General features: G+C 38.8%; 1 protein-coding gene across 1 annotated transcript in view; it reads left to right on the plus strand.

Moving 5' to 3' along the window:
* Nucleotides 1-24579, plus strand: part of LOC115752648 (zinc finger protein JAGGED-like) — a 36971-nt gene that overhangs the window by 9096 nt on the left and 3296 nt on the right. The window lies entirely within an intron of this gene.

Below are 24579 nucleotides of genomic sequence, written 5' to 3' on the forward strand. Positions count from 1 at the left end.
ATATTTTTCATGAAAATGGTACCGAAAGGGCGTTAGAGTAATCTAGCGTAACCAAATCCCCGAATTCAAAATCTCCGGTTCGCGGAAATAAGATAGTTTTCTCCCGCTATTTTATTTAGGTTTCTAATCAACCTACCGAAAATGATTAGTGGCGACTCCAAATTCAAAACACGTTGCATGTTAATTATTTGAACCTTAAGTTGCGATTTGGTATGGACTTGGGAGAATCCGAGTTAGGTTAGTTAATTAATTAACCCGATAATCCATTAGCCCGAAAATTAACTTGTTTATTTTTTAGGTCGTGATGACTTAGCGACTCACTGGGGACTTTAAGAGGACTTAGGCCGGATAATTTCATGAAAAAGGAATCACTTGATTTGGCAAACTTTGGTTGAATTCTCATTCTTAGGTGTTAAATGCTTTTGCAGATTGGGAGTTATAAGGGGAGGAGTGATCGGCTAACCCTTTGTTTTGCGGACTTGGTGAATTGGAATTGTGATTTAACTTTTGAATCATTGAAGCGATGTTTGCCTTTAATTGTTGTGCATGATTTATCGTATTTGCACTACACCGCACATAACCCGTGACCGGACCGGGTCACACTAATAGTTTTAAGATGGTATTTAGATGGTTCTTTAACCTTGGTGGTAAGGTTTCGCTAAAGGTTATCCTATCCGGATCCCGAAAATTTTTCCAAAAAATGGCTCAAGAGTCGTTCTCATACACGTGAGGCTACGATGCATGAGAATTGCCCTTGTCGACCGAACCAAGCCGAAGTGATTGGACCCGACTAGTCATGACTATTGTACGCGAGGTTGCGACTAGTCATGATGACTGTGCGCGAGGCTGCGACATGTCGTTTCGTTCATCATTTCACTTTGCAAAAGCCTTTTGGATAGATAGAATAAGATTTAAACTCACAATTCATGCGCATGTCTTTGTGATTGGCATTTTCTTCGTATGAGAGGTAATTTCTTGTCTCTTGTACCCTGTTATCTCATTTTTATTTTGAGCTGGTCCATGGTTTAGGAGTATCGTTGTCTTATTTCCAATTTCGCACTTTGCTTCCGTAGCTTTTACAATTTCATCGGTTGTCCTCATTTCTGATTTGGCTTGTTCTTGTTGTGCGATTTTTACTAAATTCTACGATCGAGCTTTGAGTAAGTACCAAACACGAAAGTTGTAGACCTATGTTTCAACTAATATCCTACAAAATTTCAGAATTAAATTCATAATTTAAGATGGCCTTTCGTTTTTTCAACTACCTGCGGTTATAACAGTTTTCTGAATGTGATTTTTTGGAAAAACACATTAAACTGATTTGACCCGTGCATTTCTAGTCCGATTGGCCAACATAAAAGTTGTTCATCATCTTCTCAACTACAAGCTCGTAAAATTTGGACATGTTTTGATCAACGTGCGAATTAATATGAATTTTTTCGTAAAAGCGGATAAACTGAAAATTACATGTTTCAATCCTTTGGTCATAATCACTTTGTTCGTTTGAGTCTAGAGGGATGCCATGGGCCGGCTCGCTATTCTTGCTCCCTGTACTCATTTTGGGTTTGTCTATGTGTACAGGTAATTTATCACGGATCCTCCACATATCACCCGATCGGTAGCAAAAAGGATGGCCGACATCAACGCCACCGTTAGTGCTGCCCTGGATGAGAAACTTGGCTCCTTGACCGAGCGCTTTGAAGGGATGATGTCCCGAAAGATGGAGGAAATGATGGCCGCCTTTGCCGCCAAACTTCAATCATCCACCTCCAGCCCGCCGCTAACCATTCCTGCTCTAATTCCTCCTACGGACAACGTCGGTAAAGCCCTAGAAGCTACTCCCTATCCGACAATGCCGCTAGAGGATGTGATCATCACGGGCGTGAACTCGAGCACGCCGCCCGTAGTCCCAATCCCTCAAGCCAACCCCGTGGCCCCGGGTTGAATGGTGATACGGTCAAACCTGTTGGCCCAAATGGAACAGAGGATCCGAGAGGTTGAGGGGACTCACAACATACCCCGATTGACTCGTCTGTCTTTTCAAAGGTCACGGTGCGGAGAAGTTCAAGATGCCCGACTTTGAGAAGTATGATGGAACTTCCAACCCGGTTCAAGCACGTCCGGATGTACCAGGCAAGAATGAATAAGCATGCGACCAACGGTCCCTTAATGGTTCGGACCTTCCAGGCTAGTTTAAAAGAAGCTGCCATGAGATGGTATACGGACTACGAGATCTACCGGATGGATGATTGGGAGAAGGCAGCTAATGCTTTCATCAAACATTTCAGCTTTAACTTGGACGTGCTCACCACCGAGAGAGGACCTTGAGCAGCTTGAGATGAAAAAGGAAGAAACAATCAAGCAATATGCCACTAGGTGGAGGAACGTGGCATCTCATTTGAAAACAGTCCCTCCCGAAAGGGAACTCATGAAATTGTTTGTTTCCACCCCGCCGAGTTATGAGAACTCGAATTTTGGGATCTGTTTGCCACGTCATTCAGCCATCTCATCGCAATGGCTGAAGAAATCGAGAACGGCATGAAGAAAGGTTGGTACGGTGATGTCGCCATGACGACTAAGAGGTTTGTGGTAAGGAAAGACAAGGAGTCGGCCCCACAGTCAACATGACCTACAGCCCAAAAACCCACGACCCCGGGACGCTGGTCGTACTGATTCCTAATCAGCGCAGGCTAATTTCGGCATGCAACGACAAAGAGGGAATCAACGGTCTCCTCGGCGGTTTACCCCTCTACCGGGAACCCCGTCGCGGTACTTGCGGTTCGCGTAAGAGAGGTTTAGCGACTTCCGAGCCTCTACGACCCAAGAATACGAGCTTGCCGAGATATGATCCATCGAAGAAATGTGATTACCACTCTGGGGAGCTTGGACATGACAACGATGGCTGTTTTGTTCTGAAGCATCGGATTCAAGATCTCCTGGATTCTAAAGCATTCTCATTCCAAGGCAACAAACAGCCAAATGTCGGGAATAATCCTTTGCCGGATCATTCCGGTAAAGTTAATGCTTGTATTCGGGTGGGAATCGGACAGGTTGGTGCTAGTAAGGATGAAGGAGTCTTCGATATCGCCGGTTGTTTTGATGATGTAACCATTGCTGCTATATCCGAAGACGGAGCGCATAAGGAGGAACCTTACCCGGCGCCTAAACCTTCCAAATCATTCATTAATGCCATATGTGATGATCCACTGGAGGGTTTAGATTCGTAGTAACATCTTTATGTTTATGCAATCCCCTACGTGGGAAATTTTCTGTTTCCTTTAGGTTTTGGATCGCATTTGGATTTCTATTCTGTCTTGCACTCTTGGATTTTCTTTCCTAGAAGATGTAATTTCATATCAATAAAATTGCACCATTTTTCGAATCTTGTTGAAGTATCCCAAACCAACCCGATGACGATAACCAACGACCAACAAGTTTGTCATCATGGTAAGAACCGAGGGTTGGGCTTCTTCAAGAATTCATGTCCCACGGTTTTGAAAAAATAAAAATAAAAAAAGTTCTTCAAAAAAATCATACCGCAATTAAGCCCTGTTTGTCCTTTTGATTTTGTTACTTTATGTTTCAAGGGGAGGGGAACTTAGTGGATTCGAAGTATACGACCTAGATGAGTCCGGTCCAGTTATGAGGAAATTCGTCGGGATTTCGAACGACATGAGGAGATCAAGCCCTTAACCGGTGAACAAACCGTCTCGGTCGACCTAGGCGATGCGGAAAACCCTAAAGATGTTAAGATCGGGGCAAACCTTTCCAAAGAGATGATTGAGCGCTTGACTAAGCTCCCGAAGGATTACCAGGACATTTTCGCTTTGGTCCTATGCGATATGCCCGGTCTTGACCGTTCCATTGTCGAACATTGTTTGCCGACAGATCTTTCGGCTAAGCCGGTGGTGCAAAAGTCAAGGAGGGCCGGACTAGAATTGGTCCGGAAGATCAAAGAGGAAGTCATGAAGGTGCTTGACGTCGAATTCCTTGAGACTACAAAATATTCGATTGGTTGCCAATATAGTCCCGAGTCATAAAGAAGGATGGGCGTATTCGGTGCTCGGGGGTTTGAATTGTTCTCATTCATGGACGGTTTCTCCGGGTACAATCGGATCCCGATGAATGTCAATGACAAGTTGAAAATCACCAACACCACGGCTTAGTGGTCGGGGGGAATGATAGTGGTTCGAGGCGTCTCGGGATTTGGCGTCAATGTACAAAGATTAATAAAAATCTTTTTACTTCGCAGTTCAATGCCGATTGAAGCTCGGCCAGGATGGTTACAAAACCGGAGAGATAACATCACAAACATACAATCCGATCCGGATGAATCGATCTTTTCAAATTCAAAATTTACAAGGAATACGTACAAGGGTAAAGCGGTATCGTTTCAACTCGTTTAGAACATGAGAACGTACATTGATGCTTTCCCTTTTGATTTTTACGGGGGTCACTGCCTTTCCGGATAGGGAAGTATCCCTTCTCCCTAAAATTAATGAAATGAGAAATTCCTGGAGCCTTTGACAATCTCATGTCTCGAACCAGATAATGAAGTTTTGCAACTTATTTGCATGAGCGGGGGCAACTCACGATCCACGCCCTAAGAAGTTTCTTATGTGCTTGCGAATTCTGTCCACCAAGATAAAAAGTTGCTGCATTTTATATGCTCGAAAACACTCATACATTGCATAGTTTGTGCATGATTATTCCTCATGTTTAATTTATCAACTCTGAATAAGGAACATGAACTACATAAGATACACCAAATGTATGGAATGGGGCAAGACAGGATGATGAAAGGCAATCTTTTTCCAAACACGTCCCATTTTTTCAGGCGAGTTGAACGGTGGCTAAGTTCCGCATTCCCCGAGGTAAAGAGTTTTCTCGCGAAAGGTACGTTAGCCGAAATGACAGAGGCATTCAATTCTCTATCCCAAACACTACGGGTGATCCATTGATTACCCCTTTTGAGCGGTGGTTTCATTTCTTTACCCCTGTCAAGAACCACCCCACATCGGGGTCCAGACGAGTTAATTCCAGCGGCAACACGAGGTAAATGGTTAGAAATTTTCTTGCTGGGACTAACATTAATCTTCGGGTGTTTCTTTGCATTTATACTCGAATTTTAATTCAAGTGCCTTAGGATGATGAAGAGCATTCACTTCTCTATCCTATACACTTCATTCTTTGCATAGCCCACTTGAGCCTGCAAATTCATTTCTTAAACCCTTGTTGGTGATCATTTGCTCATTCCAAAGACGAAGATAGCATTTTCCCAAGGATTAGAATTGGAGATGGTCGGGTCAACAGAGAATTCCCGAATGGACTCATTTCTTGTATGCTAGATTTTTTATGTTTACATAATTTTTCTTTGTAAATGTTTATGTTTGTTGTAATTCCTGGTTCAAAATCATGGGATTAAAAAAAAAAAGGAGAGGCAAACTCAGCTTAAAGGAGAAGGGCCCGCTCTCGAAAAAAAAAAAAAAGCAAAATAAAGAGATGTCGAAGAGCTCTCAAAGAAAAAGGAAAAGAAATCTCTTCTCGAAAAAAAAAAAAAAAGAAAAATGAGAGTCGGGAGTAAGAAAAGCAAAGGCCGATCTCATATGAAAATTTCAAGCATAGGAAAAGCAAAGTGCCTACCAAAAGCAAGGCCAATGCACATTCATTTGTAAAGTACTTCTGAATTTTGAATGTACATTTTTGCATGTTAAGTTGTAAATTCCATGTACATGTTTGCATTGTGTCTCTTGCAAATCCTTGACAGACACTTGTTGTGAAGAAGACTCCCCAAGAAATCAGTTTGCAAAGTGCAATTTTCAGTAGAAAACTACCATCCCTCATTCAATGATGGTATTCTTTCCGAAGACATTTCCGGAAGACCAAGATCGGTGACTAGTCGGCGATGATCACCAACGTCAAGCCCCTTCTCATTTAATTTCTGAGCCAAAACGAGCCTTTTCGTTCCTCGGTCCCCAATCCTAGCCTACGTTATAACCCTCCAAAGTCTCTTCTGATTAGGGCACTTGAGTTAACGTAGAGTTAAATGATTTTAAGCATCACTCGAAGAAGTTCGAGCAAGATTATTTCTCTCTCATTTTTGCGGGATTCTTGACTTGTAAATCCGGAGCAAATGATGAAGAAATTCATTTCAGCAGCCTTGACTCAACTGGAGTCCCCTTTGTAAACCTTTGACCTAGCTCTCATTACGGTCCTAATCAAGACCTCCCGATCGGCTCGGTCGTATCAATTGCGAGATTACTTGGATCCTTATCGAATGCGATGATGGAAAGATTGAGTGATTTCTCTTGAATCCTGCAGACGGGATAAATAGCTTTTCTCGAGAGTGAGAGAAAGCCCTTTCGGACTGAAGTCCCCCCATTCAGCTCACATTCGAGGTATTCGTAATGTGAGAACCTCCCTGGACAAAATTGGTAATGCAAACTTGACAGAATTGTTATGCATGAACCATAGTATGAGTGATTGCATTATACTCATTGTTGAATATGTTTGTGTGTGTTACCTCTGACATTCTATGATAGGTAATACATTCCCGATGTTCGAGTTCCCTCCCAAGGTCTCGAAATTCATCCAAGGATTATTGAATGAGCAAGTTTTCTTTGGCAAATGCCTACCAGGTACGATACAGCAATCTGCTTCGTTCCTTGATTAATCGTTTGGAGAACCCAGGTAAGTTTTCTGAACCCCTTTTCAAATTAACAACTCTTCTCATGATAGTTGTTATGATTCAATTCAGGCAATATGCCCCTTTTGTACTTATCGATTCCATTCGATGGTGCTCCTATCAAATATTGTTCAATTCGGGCAATATGCCTCTTCTGTCAAGTCGTGTAGACATATGCACTGGCGATCTTGACATCTTATCAAATCATAACGACGTAGCTCTTATGGTTTCAATCTCGGGACGTGAAGACATATGCATTGGCGATCTTGACATCTTATCAAATCATAACGACGTAACTCTTATGGTTTCAATCTCGGGACGTGAAGACATATGCACCGGCGATCTTGATATCTTATCAAATCATAACGACGTAGCTCTTATGGTTTCAATCTCGGGACGTGAAGACATATGCACTGGCGATCTTGACATCTCTTCAAATCATAACGACGTAGCTCTTATGATTTCAGTATCGAATCACGAAGACGTATGCACTGGTGATCTTGACCTTTAGTCGGCTCATAATGACATAGCTCTTATGATTTTCGGCTCCTTTATCAAATCATGAAGACATAAGCACCCATATTTTTTATCCAAACCAAATCATAACGACGTAGCTCTTATGATTTTGGTTCCCCTTTATCGAATCGTGAAGACATATGCACCGGCGATTTCAACATTTAATCAACTCACAACGACGTAGCTCTTGTGAACTTGATCCCACTTCTTTCGACTCACAACGACGTAGCTCTTGTGATCTCAAACGACACACATATCTTGCGCTGTCTTGCATTAGGGAGAAGTCTCCGATAATGAGATAGGCCAAATACCTTAAAATCCTTGCATCCGCAAAAGAAGCTTGGAAATTAAGAGAACCATTAGCTTACGAGAAATTTGGTAAAACAGGTATTCTTGTATGCGATCCATGTGTAGGTTTCTCTATCATGAAAAAGGGAAATTATGACACATGTTATTTACAGTCTTGCATATCATGCATCACTTCATTACATAAAAAATGGGATTAAAACTCCCGCCAAAAAGTTCATCCATAATTTGCACTGTCAAAATTTAGGATTCAATTTTGTCTTTGAGCGGAACCTCTACGAGCCTCCACTCAAAGAGGGGCAGCTGTTGACGCCTAAATTTTGATTAATCTATTTTTTGCATAAAAATTATAAAAAAATCATCTCATATATTTATTTTTAGCGTACATTGCATTGGCATATAATTGGGCAAGCAGAACACTTAATTTAGCATGCGTCTAGACTAGGCACGGGATGGAAAAATATACCGAGAAGATTTGAAACTTCAGGGACTGTATTGCAAATACTTAAAACTTCGGGGACTGTATTGCAAATACTTGAAACTTCAGGGACTGCATTGCAAATACCAAGAGAAGATGAAGAAGGGAAGATGATGAAGGGAAGATGATGAAGGGAAGGTGATGAAGAGAAGATAAAGAAGAGAAGATAATGAAAGGAAGATGGTGAATGGAAGATGAAGAAGAGAAGATGAATATGATGAAGGGAAGGTGATGAAGAGAAGATGATGAAGAGAAGATGAAGAAGGGAAGATGATGGAGAAATTTGGCTATAAAAGGGGGGAGAGTTCTTGAGAATTGGAGGAGGGAGTGAAAGAGAATTGAGAGAGTTTTAGAGTGGAAGAGAATTGAGAGAATTTGTGAGAGAAATTCTTTAGAGAGGAAAAAAGAGAGTTCTTGAGAAAAATCGTAAGAGAAAATTTGAGAGTGAAGAAAAGAGTTTTAGTCGAGCATCATCTTCGACGAGTCCCGGCACGTACTTCGCCTCTCGCCATCCAACAACGCCCTTTGCTTGCCTTTTTTCGACGATAGCCACGTTCTTCCAACTCCGAGATCTTGAAGGAAGCCATAACGTGTACGTGAGTAAGATTTTGTGGAATAGAAGGTAACCCTTTCCATCTCGATCTACAAAAATGTAATCGTTTGGTGTGAACATTTGTTTTTTTATTTTAGACATGTCACGTGTCCCAAAATTTAGCATTATTACATGTTAATTTATTTTTGTAAATACTCGTGATTGGCTGCGTTTTCTTTCTTTCTAAATCATCCATGGTGTATATCGTACAAAGTTCAATGTTTTACATCCCCATAAAAAAGAAGAAAAAACCAAAAAAATTGCATCTTTGAATTTCAAGTAAAATCCATCGAAATTGCCAAATCAAATATTTTTCATGAAAATGGTACCGAAAGGGCGTTAGAGTAATCTAGCGTAACCAAATCCCCGAATTCAAAATCTCCGGTTCGCGGAAATAAGATAGTTTTCTCCCGCTATTTTATTTAGGTTTCTAATCAACCTACCGAAAATGATTAGTGGCGACTCCAAATTCAAAACACGTTGCATGTTAATTATTTGAACCTTAAGTTGCGATTTGGTATGGACTTGGGAGAATCCGAGTTAGGTTAGTTAATTAATTAACCTGATAATCCATTAGCCCGAAAATTAACTTGTTTATTTTTTAGGTCGTGACAAATACCGAAATTTAATCGACGGTATTGGACGAGATGAGGAAAGGGTACAACACCGGAATTGAATCGACGGTATTGAACCTAATGAGCAGATGCCGGAATTTAATCGACGACACCTAACTCTGGATATGAAACTCACCGGAATTGAATCGACGATGGGAATTTGAAAGCTACAGCTAAACTAAAGGCTAAGAGTTTAATTGTAATGATAAGTGTTTTTTTTTTTGTTTTTGTTGTGTGTGTTGTGTTGTGGCCGAGGGTATTTATAGACTAGCTCTGGTAACCGTCGAACGGTTATTTCCTTTGGCTCCACGTCTTATCCTTTTCCGATAAGTCGTGTGGATAGCCTTTTGATGGTTTCTTGATTCTCGCGCCATTTCTTTTCGGGGGATTACCGCCAATATTTCAGTAATCGCCCCGATTGTGGCTCATTTCGCGCGCTTCTCCTTTCGTCCTCCAAGTAAGATGCCGCCAAATTTTTTTGACAAGTGGCATCTTCTAGGTTCTCCTAAATCTGTCTTGGATACACCTACCCGCAGGCGGTCAAAACTCCTGCTCGTGCTCGTCACGTGGCTCTTGGAGTAACTTTGGGTGTTAACAACTTTAATAATTTTTTCACACGAGTAACCTTTGGCCGCAAGAAATGCAGCTAAGGTATCTAGTCAGACCCACCATATATCCTCAGGATTAGGATAGAGGAGAAAAGTCATTTTCTCATGAGGCGAACTTGCACCTTGAATCCTTTTTACATAGTCTAAAAACATCCTAGTACTTGATCGAAATCATTATTAATGAACATGGAGATACGTATTCGCTTCCCGGCCTCTATTCATCCGAAATAGATAAGACTAATTAATACTCCATATAAAACGACTAGTCTACACAAAAGAGTACATCGAATGATACGACAGACAAACTAAGTATTTAACCCTAAAAAGAAGCCTTTCACATTGTTCAGTATATCTATTTTATAAAGTAGCTTTAGAATATACGTTGATCTAGCTTATTTTTAAATAACTACTTGCCTTTCACATTGTTCACTCTGCTGTCTATCGCATTCGCTGTGCATCAACTATGTGTCATCCATTATATCTCAAGAAATGAGATGCAAACTGCGAAGTCTATCGAACCATTCCTTCATTCCAATCAAGCTAATCTAAACTAGATCTACGACCACTTTAGATCCTTAATTTCTTATTACGTTCTATTTGTTTCGCGAAAAATGAGTCATTTAGAAATATCTACCTAAAAATGATGGTCTATATTGCTTAAACAAATGATGAAAAAAAATATTTTCATTGTCTACAAACATATGGGGGCATAATTTTACTATCGATAATGAAAATAATTTTAATGGCTAATTATTTTAAGCAATAACTGATACAAACAACTATTTATACGAAAATATTTTTCAAAAGCATATTCATTTTCTGCGAAACAAACGAGTCCTTAGTATTGTGGCTTTGTCTCACTGCACTCCTTGAACTGTAGAAAGTGTTCCACTGAAATTTTTGAGGGGCGAGAGAGAGGTACAGATCATGGACAGACTCAGGTAAGTAAGTTTGGCCGATGGCTTGAATGGAGGAGGGTTTGTACGTAAATGATGAGCGCTGATGGTTCGTGGGAGAGGTGGGACAATGGAGTTGGATATGAACTGGAAGTTCCCACTCAGTTCAGTTCCTCTTTGCCTTGGGGAGGACTTTTTGGAGCAATCACCGCTCGTCCTCATGCACCGACCAGCCACGCTATTTCCTCACTCGACCGATAGTCACTCTTCAATCACAAGCATGAATATGAACACATTTTCTTTGGATGGTTGTTCGGAGCGATCATGAATTCTAGCATCCACTTTAGGTTCTTCACTTCTGGGGTAACTTTGAGCAAGTGTACTTGAGGGTTAGGAACCAACATAACATCACAGCAGCAAATAGGAGAGGAAGATTATTCAGGAAAAAGAGAAGGAAAGTGACAGACAGGCCATAGAGATGCACTCCCATCTATCTTGGCGTTTTGGCGTTAGGGCAAGGGTGCGGAAATGCAGCCTACTAGAAAATTTTCCATCGTAGTGTCGGGTGGTGTATCATATCACAAGCTAAATGGCCGTCTCAATCAGTTTAAGGATTAGAAGTTTTATGAGGAATAACTTTCTTATAACTTCACTGCCGACAAATGCGGGGAATAAGAATCAAATTCAAGATTGAAATCTCCTTGTGGAACTGATGTTGGACAAGCAACAAAAGATTTTATGAAGATTGATCTTGCCAAATTAGGAAAGATATAACCGTTATATTATTTCCAGCCAATATTAGACATGATTAAAGAATGGGATATCTATAGGTTATATATCTTTTTGCTAGGTGTTCCCAAGTTTAACTTCTCTATAAATAAGTGCCTTCTAATTTGGAAATATTGTCCAAATAGTCTTAAATCTATTGTACGATGGTCAATTCAGCCCTAAATTTTTTGATTGTGCCAATTTAATCCCAAACCTTTCGGCGATTTGCTAATTTGGTCCCAAACCTTTATATTGTGCCAATTTAGTGCTAAGCCTTTTTAAATTTGTCAATTCAGTTCTAAAGTTTTTGACGATTTGTCAATATAGTCCTTCGGTCAATTATTCGGATAATATATTCGGGACTGAATTGGCATATAATAGGTTTAAGATTGAATGGTAAATTTTTTAAAAAGTTGAAGAGTAAATTGACACAATTGAAAGATTTATGGCTGAATTGACCGCCGTACAATGGGTTTAAGACTTTTTATACAATTATTCCCTTCTAATTATCTTTCAAACATATAAAGTTTCAATATATTCACATTCATCCGGTGCTTCAGATTTCCTATTCCTTGAGATTTGAGGTCACTCTGTAAGACTGATTCTAATCCGTCTCGCTGTCACTCTACCCCAGGAGCACCTTTAACATTTGGATAGGTGGGACAAATCTTGTCCAAAAAAATTTAAACCGTTAGAAAAATGGGCCAACAGCACATTTATAGCATAATATTTAACATTTGCCCTCTCGTGTAAGTTGGTCTTTGAAGATCGTCTTGGGACTAAAAAACATTAACAAGATCTAACGGAAAAAAAAAAAAAAAAGACAAACAAAATAACAAGCAAGATCAAATCGAATCATTGCAGGTAATACCGAGGATATGTGCTCCCATATCATGTTAGACAAATGGTTTGTCTAAAAAGTTCGATCGTTATATTCAATGGTGTATGGCTTATCATGACCGAAGGATAATTCGAGCACACTTCCATTTCATTTTCAACTTTCTTAGAAAGTTTGATCGTTATGAAACGGGAGGAGGGTGTGTACGTATATGGTGAGCACTGATGGTTCGAGGAGAGGTGGGACAATGAAGTTGGATATGAACTGGAAGTTCCCACTCAGTTCGTCTTTGCCTTGGGGGGGACTTTTTGGAGCAATCACCGCTCGTCCTCGTCCACCGACCAGCTACGATATTTCCTCACTCCCCCAATAGTCACTCATCAAGCGCAAGCATGACTATGAACACTTTCTCTTTGGATGGTTGTTGGGAGCGATCATGAGTTTTAGCATCTACTTCAGGTTCTTCACTTCTGGGGTAACTTTGAACACGTGTACTTGAGCGGTAGGAACCAACATCACAGCAGCAAATAGGAGTGAATATTATTTAGGAAAAGAGAACGAAAGAGACATGCCATAGAGATGTACTCCCATCTATCTTGGCGTTCTGGCCTTAGAAAGATAATTTAGTTCTAAAGCTTTTGGCGATTTGTCAATGTAGTTTCCCGATCAATTATCCATATAATAGGTTTAAGACTAAATTGACATATAATAGGTTTAGGACTGATTTCACAAATTTCTAAGAAGTTGAGGATTAAATTGACACAATTGAAAGGTTTATGAATAAATTAGCCAATCATCGAAAGGTTTATGACTAAATTGGTATAATTGAAAAGTTTAGGGCTCAATTGGCCGCCGTACAATAGATTTAAAAAATTTTGGACTATTATTCCCTTCAAATTTATCCAGTGCTTCATATTTTCTATTCCTTGATGAGATTTGAGGTCACTCTATAAGACTAATTCTAACCCATCTCGCTGACGTTCTACCTCAGGAGCACCTTTAACATTTGAACGGGTGAGACAAATCGTGTCCAAAAACATTTGAACCGTTAGAAAAAGGGGCCAACAAGGTATTTATAGTATATGATTTAACATTCGTCCTCTCGTGTAAGTCGGTCTTCAAAGACCGTCTTGGGACTAAAAAACATTAACGGGATCTGACGGAAACAAAAAGACGAACAAAATTGCAAGCAAGATTGAATCGAGTCATTATAGGTAATATCGGGATTCGAATCTTGACATGTACACCGATACCATGTTAGACAAATGGTTCGTCTAGAAAGTTTGATCCTTATGAAACGTGACGAGAATATATTCAATGACGTATGACTTATCATGACACAACAACGTTGGTGTAGCTAGTGGTAGTGTCACTTGTGGGGGTTCCCCCGATACCCTTCGGTCCACACCAGAGAAAAACAAAAACCTCGAACTCGAAAAAGGAAAAGGAAAAGAAAGAGAAAAAAAAGGGGTGAAAGCTACGGTTGCATGGTGCGGACCAAGAACCGGGTACAATAATAAATCAGGAGGGGAGGGGAGATCGTGCAGCCATGTGGGATGGTGATCCGTAGAGTTTGCCCATCTCGACCTGATGAGCAGATCGCAGCAAAAAAAACTCTGCAACGATTTGGCATGCGGTTCATTTGCCTCCAAACACATAACATCATCCCCTTTCCATTCTTGGGTTGCCTTTTAACTTGTTGCAGCTGACACCCCCCCAAGAACGAGAGAGAGAAAATCTTTCACCAAGCCGTATGGGGACGTGACATTGGCGACGGGACATCGCTCCATCTGATCTCATATATAAATATATATATGAGGTTTTTATAAAATTATCGTTGGAAGACAATGGTTGTGTCGGAATATTATCTTATGATAATCGTCGAAGAAGTATTAAGAAACTCTCAATAACTTTGTCGGTGCGAAAAAGACAATGCCGTTTTATGCGCTATTCTCGATTGCATTTTTCTTGAAAAGGGGTTAACTTATTAACATTTCTTTGGCTAATAAATTAATCGTCAGCCACATATACATATACATATACGTATACACACACATATATATTTATGATATATATTTATGAACTTTGCTAACGGTCTTTAGGTGACTTTCAAAATAACAGCATATTATAAGACATAAATTCTTAAAAATATGGACCCTACAATAATTTTTAATTAAGTTGTTATTAGTTTTTTGTAGTCCAAAATAGACTATTAGCATAACAAACATATTAGGAAACATGTGTTAGTGATTTGTGTCAAAAAATCCCACGTCGAAAAATCGAGGCAGAGTAGAGCAGTAAGTATATCCATACTGGCCTATAACTCATTAGCTTAAGCTTTTGAGTGAACGTGAATTTGACCGGATATGTTAATGAGCTCAAACTTGGGCTCTCTCTTAATAATCTCCCCGGACGAAGGTATTGGACTTCTGCTACGCACTCCTATTAAGTGATATCAGAGTCGATGGTTCGATTTCTGGGCGGGCTCGATAGCGGACTTCATGGTTTTGAAGTTAGGCATTGATGGAGACTGAAATTTGAGATAAGTTGATGCGGAAGGATGACCTAACACTAAGCTCACATGCAGGGGAGAATCGCGCGGCAATTCCAAAAAAATATTCCAAGCAAACAATCCACACTAACATAATATAATAATAAAAAAACAGAATCGGAAGAACATATCGGATAATTTGTTATCGAAATTCACCCAAATTTGGGCCATCTCTTTGCGCAGAGGCACTCTACGAATCCACTAATATTCGAAAAAGTAGGAATACCATTGATGATCTTCTCACAAGATTATGGCACAGAGAAATTGACTACACTCGGAATGTCGTCACGACCTCTCTTTTTCCTTTTCTCTCTATTTGCTGCTTTGCCCTGCTTTTTTTTGTTCTTATGACGAGTACTACCTTTTACATCGCTAATATAAGAGGTATATCTTTTATCCTAGAAGCAAAAAAAAAATAAAAAATGAAAAGACAAAAAAGCACTTAATAAAATATTTTGGCTTCACATGTTAGCAATCTCCCACTTGAGACAAATATATCGAATGCACCAAGCAACTTTGCATCCATCCTCTTAAAAAAATTAGCAACTGGAACTTGTGCCTCTGCGATGCTCCTCATCAATTAACATGGAGCAATACCAATAATAGTAGTATAGAAAGTATGTTTCTCGCTGTCTACTATCTTAATAAACATGTCAAATTGATTCTTTGAGCTATCAATATTTTATAGCTTTAACTCATTATCTTTCATTGCTGACTTGATGAAGTGGTAACGCTTCTTGATATATCTAGTCATTGAGTGATAAACAGTATTCTTTGCTAAGTGCACTGCACTTTAACTACTACTCCATAGTGTGCTCATTGATTGTTTTCCCACATAATCTTGCAACCACATGATTTTCGTAGAGGTTTTCGTGATTGCCACATACTCTGCTTACGTCGTCGATAGAGCCACTACTTTTTGTAGTTGAGATACCCAACTTACTATTGCACCTGCAATTGTAAAGACATATCCAATAGTACTCTCACCTCTATCTTGATCACTCGAGTGATCTACATCCGCATAAACCTGCAATTTTAAAGACGTGTTTCCATAACAAAGATAATAATTTGATCTACTTGCTAGATATCTTAATATCCATTTTAGTACATTCAAATTCTCTCTACCCGGGTTCTGCAAATATCGATTGCAATATCTGGTCTCGTGCTCACCATGGCATACATCAAACTTCCCACGGTTGACCCATATGGCACTACTGCTATCTCATCTTTCAAAGCCCGAGTACTTGGACACATATCCTTGGAAAGTTTGAAGTGACTCACTAGAGGAGTTGTAACCGATTTTGCCTTATTTATGTTGAATCTCTTCAACATCTTGTTCACATAGTCTTCCTGCGACAACCACAATTTCTTATTTTTTCTATCCTTGATTATTTTCATGCATAAAATCTTCTCGGCCTCTCCAAGTCTTTCATAGAAAATTGTGATGCTAACATCTTCTTCACTTCTGCGATTCTTTTCATATTAGAGCTAACCACTAGCATGTCATCGACATATAAAGAGAGATACACAATATCACCATTGCCATACTTGCTAAAATAAACACAATAATCAGTTTCACAATGTGCAAATCCTTTTTCTTTTGTAAAATCATCAAACTTTAAGTACCATTGTTGCAGAGTTTGCTTTAAGCCATACAAGCTTTTCTTCAAGCGACACACCATGTGTTCTTTACCTTAGACCTCAAAACCTTCAAGTTGTGCTATGTACAACTCTTTATCTAGATCACCATGCAAAAACGCTATTTTTACATCTAACCGCTCGAGATAAAGATCCTCCACTGCAACTATACTCACCAAAGCTCTGAATGATGTTATCTTCACTACTACTGAAAATATCTTAGAGTAGTCGATCACTTCTTTTTAAGAAAAGCCCCTTACTACAAGTCTTGCCTTGTATCCGAGACCACCGTCTGCTTCACTTTTCATCTTGTATGCCCACTTGTTTAACAAATACTTTTTACCAGTAGGCAACTCGATCAACTCCCAAGTTTTGTTCTAAAGTAACAAGCTCATCTCGTCTTTCATAGCGCGCTCCCACTGCATGTGAGATGTGTCTTCTTTGCCTCATCATAAGTCTCCAGCTTTCTCGAATCTATATACAAGATATGGCTTAGAACAGTATTAGCTAATGGATCAAAAATTACCTTTGGCTTTATCAAACGTGTAGATCTCCTCAAAACAGATGCTTTAGGGTTGTTAGTCTATTCCGAATCACTGTATTCCTCATGAATTGCCTATTCATTAATAATGTGCTCATTTTGAACCTCCCTTTAGGTGCACTATGATATGCTGGAATTATCTTTATAGGAATTGTGTCCAGCTCAATATATTCTGGTTCTATAGCTGTCTCATGCTCTGTCTGATGATATTTGTACATCTTTTCTTCATGTAACACCACATTCCGACTACAAATGACTTTGTTATTCTCATAATTCCGATGCCTATATCCATATCCAATAAAGACGCACTTCTGGGACTTAGCATCAAGCTTCTTCTTGTCCTCTCTATTAATCAAAGCATATGCAATACAACTAAAAACTTTTAGATATGAATAATTAACATTTTTACCTTATCACTACTCTTGCGGTATTCCTCTATCCAGCACACTAGATGTACTCTTGTTAATCAAATATATAGTTACATCAATCGTAGTAGCCCATAAGTGTAATGGGAGACCCGCATGTAGCCTTATGAATCTTGCTCGCCCCAAAATAGTCACGTTCATCCTTTCGTCTACATCGTTCTCGTGAGGAGTCCTAGAAATAGTCTTCAACCCATATATGCCTTCTCGGCTCAAGTATTCTGCAAATTCTTTACTCATGTATTCACTACCATTATCGGACTTTAGAGAGCTTTAATCTGATAACCTGTTTCTTTTTCTATCATGGTCTTCCATATATGAAAACTTCGAATACTTCTTATTTTTCTCTAAGAGCATAGGCCTAAGTCTTTCTTATCGCATCATCAATAAAAGTGAAAAAATATCTCTTACCACCATAAGGGAGTTCCTTTGCCGATCCCCACACATCAGTATGAACCAACTCTAGCTTTTGCCCTTTATTCTGTCGTCTATTCAATTTTAAACTTACTACCTTTTATTTTCCATAAATGCAACTTTCACAGAAATCTAATCAACTTTCTGCAAACCTAAAAGCAACTTTCTTGAGTGTAACTGCTTTACACCCTTTTCACCAAGATGTTCCAAACGATAATGCCGAAAAGTAGATAAATTATCTGTAGCCACTGTAATTGCAACTATATCAACGATATTGTTTCCCTAGAGAAGATAAAGTGTAGATGTACGCTTTTCCTTTGCTACTACTCTTACCCCTAAGATTATCATCCACTCTCCGCATCCAAAATTTGTTACCATGCCTTTTTGGTCAAGTTTATTAGTTGAAATCATATTTTTCTTCAACTCAAGAATATGTCTAGTTTCATGCAAAATTAGGCGTCCTCCACCTAAAATGTTCACAATCACAGTTTTTTTCCCCCCATAATCGGACATAAGTGGCCGTTTCCCACAACCACTTATCCAAAATCTCCATTGGTGCAATCAATAAATATGTCTCTTTGCAAGGTACAATGAAAAGAAGCACCAAAATGAAGAAACCACTTATCTGTCATCAAATCAAACCTTGCAGATAAACTCAAGTTCTCTAGCAAAGGTTCATCGCTTACCACATCAGCTCCTTGATTCTCATCTCATTATTTCTTTTTATAGCCTTCACGTTGAAATCTATGGTGTCCATCTAGTGACAAAATCAGCACTCGTCTTTTGCAACCTCTCTCTTCTCCCTTGATTGTGATCTACCACGCCCACTGATTTTTTCTCTGCTTTTACTCCTCCCATGGTTCTCCACTACTAGTGCCGTCAAAGATGTAGCTACTGAAAACCTATCTCCACCTGAAACTTTCCTTCGCATTTCTTCATCCATGATGCTGCTCATAGCATCATCCAGAGTCAAATCATCATTCATGGTACTCGAAATTTCCTGCACCATAGTGTTGCAACTTTCCGAAAGGGAATATAAAAATAGTAAAGCTTGAAGCTTCATATCCAAATTTATCCAATTGACCTATGACTTGCATAAAACTATTAATGTGCTCTGCAATAAATCCTCTGTCAGATAGCTTCATATTAACCAATTTCTTTAGCGAAAATATCTAATTTGATGTGGACGATTTCTCATAAATATTTGTTAGAATATCTATGGCTTCTTTTACGGTCTTCGCTTTTGCAATGTGGTACCCTGTCTTTTTCGTCAACCCTAGACAAATTGCACGTAACGCCTTTCGATCAAGAATTTTCCAACTCGATTCTGCTATCGGATCCACTTTCGCGAGTACGGATTTCCAACCCTCAAGTGGTGCATAGAGATCTTTCTAAAAAAGATGATTCATGAGTTGGAGTTTCCACCATCCGAAATCCTGCCTATCAAACTTATCAATTCTGATTTGATCTTACGCCATACCGTTTGCTTTCAATTGAATGTCACAAAAAGCCCCTCGATGTTCTCGATTAGTTAATTCAGGCTACGATACTAGTTGTCGGGAATCGCACACGAATTCTAGAAAAATAATCCAAGCAAACTATCAATACTAGCAAAATATAATAATAAAAGAAGAAAATTAGAAGAATACACTAGAGAATTTATTATCGAAGTTCACCCAAACTCAAGCTACGTATCCGCGTAGGGGCATTCTGCGAATTCACTAGTCTTCGAGAAAGTAGGAATACAATCGATGGTCATCTCACAAGATCGGGGCACAAAGAGATTGAAAACAGTTAGAATGCCGTCATGGCCCCTTTTTTTCTTTTTCTCTCTATTCACTACTTTGCGCTTCTTTTTTCTGCTCTTGTGGCGGCTATTACTTTTTAAATCACTAATATAAGAGGCTTAGTTTTTAACTTAGAAGCAAAAAAAAAAAAAAAAAAAAAGACAAAAGATAAAAAGGCCCTTAATAAAATATTTTGGCTTCACACTCCAATAAAACAGTCACTAAAAAATTGTTATATAATCAATACCTAATATATAAATCTCAGTTAATTAATATATAACAAAAATAAAATCAAAGAGAAAAAAGGAAACCAAAAGCTGGAACCCAATAAGTAAATGCCTATTGTAAATGGGCCTAATACCCAAAAAAAAAAAAAAAAACTCTAACTTTAACATTTGTGACAATTCTACCTAAAATATTTTTTGTCTCATAAAAACCTCCAACTTTTACATTTGTCTCAACTCTACCCCAAAATTTTACTTTTTTCCCAATTCTACCGGCCTAGTACAAAAAAAAAAAAAAACCCCTCAATTTTAGCATATGTCCCAATTATATCCAAAATTTCATTTTTGTCTCATAAAAAACCTCAACCTGTTACTTTTATTTCAATTATACCGTCGTTAGCCTTCCGTCTATAATCACCATTAGTTACTCCTATATGGCATTTTCACGTTGTTAATGAATTACACCTTAGTAAAGCTGACATGAAAAAACTCGTGAACTTCTCTCCTATAATTTGTTTTCCCTACATATTGCCGGGAGATATAGAGTCACTCAAGACGGTACGTTTCGTATTCTCTTCGGCACTTAGCAGCCCAAAAAGGCTAGACATGGAGATATTTGGACTAACGATCTAAAACCTCATCGTTCCTGAAACCTACTATTTCTAAATTTCGAAGATTCATTGATAAGTTCGGTGAGAAAACTCGAGTCACGTAGGATTAACTAATGGTGATTATGGAAGGAAGACTGACGGTGGTAGAATTGGGATAAAAGTAAAAGTTGAGGGTTTTTTTTTTTTTTTTGGTATTAGATCCGTAGAATTGAGACAAAAGTAAAAGTTGGGGATTTTTTATGAGACAAATTTTTTTTTTGGATATAATTGTCAAAAATGGTAAAGTTGGAGTTTTTTTGGATATTAGGCGATTGTAAATGTATATGCGGTTGTCAAGAGCCTTTTTGTCGATCGGATCTCTTGCTATAATTAGTGCTTAGTCAAATCAAGAAAATTTAAAAACTAAATCTAACGAGCCAATAGAGAAAAAGAAACACAGATTGAAACTTAGTTAACTAAAAGAAAGAAAAGAGTAGGGCCGAAATTTAAACATCTTATGCTTGATTCTTGTACAAAAACTGTATGGTTACCTAAATGCATAATGTAAAAGCCAAAACTTCAACATACATGAATCCTAACATAATTTGCAGAATCATACTGCTTCATATCCAGATACGACTCTCTCCATCTTCCATGATCATATTTCGGACTTTTGACACAACTTATTCATCATAAGAAGAAAAGAAATCTGTCGATTATTTGACATATACTACGCTGGGGAAATCCCAAAAGCAATCAACAACTTTATTATACTATCGAGAGAGAATGATAAGATCTTCCCGGGAAAAACTTAGTGGGAGGAGTTATGGCGAATGCTAAGTTTTTCGTAGAACTCTTGATTTGCAAAATGAAACTCATTAAATACCATTAGATATTGAATGAGACAAGTACAATTTCCTAGTTGGAGCAAAAAGGAAGAGAGCGCAACTGAAGTACTCCTTACAAGGAGAATGATTAGCCTCTTCGTGTCGGCAACCCTATTTACGAACCTTGAAGGTAAATTTTAGGGTAAACGTCACATATGGTGTAAACGAGTCAAGCCACTCGGTTTCCTCGAATCCCCAATGGACTCTTTTCGAGTTTAGGCAGCTTAAGTACTCTATTGAGTACAGTTTGAGTTTAGAACTTGAATTTCCATATAGTTTTATCGCATATAATCTTATTACACTTTTGGAATTCGAGTCCGAGTGTAGATTAAAGTTTACAAATTGAGTTTAGCGTTAGGTTGAGCTCAAGCTGATTGAAAATCTGATCAAGTCCCCAGTTGGACAAATCAAATTGGATTGAAATCAAATTGAGTATCAAGTCGTGCGCAAATAACGGGAAAAGTACACTAGAAGTGCCATAACTTTTGTACGACGTTCACTTGAGTATCATAACTTTCAAAATGTTCACTTGAGTGCCATAGCTTTCAAAAATCGTTCACTTGAGTGCCATGTTGACGTGGACGCCGGAAAAGCCGACGTGGCAGCCGAAAAGTTAACGTGGCACGCCGAAAAGCTGATGTGGCTCGCCGGAAAGATGACGTGGCACGCCGGAAAGCTGATGTGATACGCCGCAAAAGTTGTTGTGGCACTCAAGTGAACGCGTTTTGAAAGTTATGGCACTTAAGTGAATGTTTTGAAAGTTATGGCACTTAAATGAACGTTATACAAAAGTTATAGTACTTCTAATGTACTTATCCCCACAAATAACCGAGTTGAACCCTACCCGCAAAAATCATGCCGAATCGAGATCAAATCGAGTATTGAGCCATGCACAAATAATTGAGTTGAGTTGAACTTGATAATGATAATATATTAGCTTAGCTCAACTAAGTTGCAAACTTGTTCTCGAAATTATTCCAAAACCCACCATGGGATAATTGTTCAAAAAGTCCTAAACCTATTGTACGACAGCCGGTTCGGTCATAAACCTTTCAACTCCGCCAATTCACTCCTAAATCTTTTGACTATTCGCCGATTTAGTCATAAATTTTTAAATTATATCAATTCAATTATAAATCTTTTGACGTTTTTTTAATATTGTCCTAACCTTATTATTTGGATTATTGGCCAAAATGACTATATTGACAAATTATCAAAAGGCTTAAAACTAAATTGACAAATCATTAAAATATTTAGCTCTAAATTGGCATAATCGAAAAAGATTTAGGACTAAATTAGCATAAATGAAAGGTTTATGATTGAATTGGCCGCCATACAATAGGTTTAGGACTTTTCGGACAATTTTTCCTATAATTTTCAATATTGAGATGTGTTCTTCATGTTGCTTTTACCCTTTTCAATTCCTTTTATCAATTTAATTAGCTTGTAACGGATCCTTTATCTTCGAATCAATCTTCAAGTTTTCGGTTCATTTATATAGAAAAGTAATTGAGCCCATATCTTGTTAAATCTTTCGAAATTATTTGGATCTGTGTGTATAAAACCATGTTAAGCACATTAGTAATTAATCGAGGCCAATTAATAGTTTAATCTCAAAGAAGCTATTGGGTAGTGTAGGTCATGTTGAGTCGGAGTGACCAAATTTGATGGACATTATTATGTGGACCGTGTTTGGTTTACCTATTTATTAAGTGAATCGTGCACTAATTGACCTATTGACTTGATACGATGCAAAGACTACCACATTCCCTTGCAAGTATAAAGGTCGCTCTGTCTGTGGAGATCGGACATAGATAGTTCTTATAATTCTCAAATCAATGACAGTTAATGTCAAATGTGTGTAATGTTTTCTTTACACTAGTGATATATGCTCTAGGACTTTCGTCCCTACTCGATGGGTGGGTCTTACGGTCAAGCTCCTTATGCCTTTGCACTTAAGGCCAATCTCCGTTTGACCCGAGGAAACTTTTGCACGCCACCATTACCTTTTTAGAGACCTATGCCCCATAGCAACCGTATACCCGAGACTATCCCTTGGCCTGTAATTTCTGACATAAGGTTAGAATTTTAGCTCTTCTAGAGTGACATCTCGCTAATGGCTCGGGCTCTCTCGGAATGAGGTCTTCTTCACCTTCCACCTAAGCTACACAGGAAAGGCCCAAAGACAATCCCAAGGAACAGTAAAGCTTCATAAGCGGGGAGAGGTCGACCACAAGGAGTTGCGGTTTGGCACACTACTAGGACTAGCGAAGGAAAAAGAGTGGTTTGATTATTCTTTTCCCTTTCGGCAAGAAGACAAGATTGTCAATCATGTTTTTCTTCCCCTGTTCAAATAACCAAGCGGGATATGAAGCATTAATAATCGATCCGGAGTTGCCGACCGATCTTTCCGCATCAGCAGTTGAAGAATATGAAAACTCCATCTTAGCAATCCAGTAAATAGCCGGGGAATGCACATGTGAAAGCGAAAGCCTTCGTTGAAAGAATGGGCCATGGCTCTCGTCCTCAAAAAACTCTTTATCCTCTGTTGTCTTGAGAAGTGGAGCGATTTTTCGTGCAAAATTGGAGATGAACCACCGAGGAAATTGATCCATCTAATCAAGTCTACAACTCCTTTTTTCTTAGAACATGTTGAGCCAATTTTTCTTCATGTAAAACCTGCTTGGTTTAGATCGGGAAAATCATACGATTTTATGAAGCCGTGTGCTATGGTTCGAATTCGTATTCAATCCTATTTCCAATAGGAGTAGTTGAGAATGGAATTCAATTTTTTTCCATTATTTTCGTATACGTAATAGTGCGAAACAAAAGCCCAGCTCCAAGTTGTTCAAGAATAGTGAAATGGTGGTATTGAGTTTCTCGACCCTTTGTTTTAGGATTAGTCGGTTCTATTTCTTGATGGGAGCTGGGAAGGGATATAACCGAGCGGCAACGAATGATTAGTCTGTTGGATAGCTAGTAAATCAAAGATATTTAATCACTATATAACGATGAACAATAAGGCATGCCATCCCCTCAACCATTAGCCGCTGTCAACACCTTCTGGCCAGTCTTACTAAGTATCCCAACCATTATTATTCTTTTATCAAAAGGCAGTCTTCTTATAATCGAGTAACGCTACATTGGTGTATGAAATTTGATCGACAAAACCGATAAACTAAGTCAACGTGGTTGCTAACGCGAGCGAGCATTCAAATAAGCAG

This window comes from Rhodamnia argentea, chromosome 5 (genome assembly GCF_020921035.1).
Source record: "Rhodamnia argentea isolate NSW1041297 chromosome 5, ASM2092103v1, whole genome shotgun sequence".
Taxonomy (NCBI): Eukaryota; Viridiplantae; Streptophyta; class Magnoliopsida; order Myrtales; family Myrtaceae; genus Rhodamnia; species Rhodamnia argentea.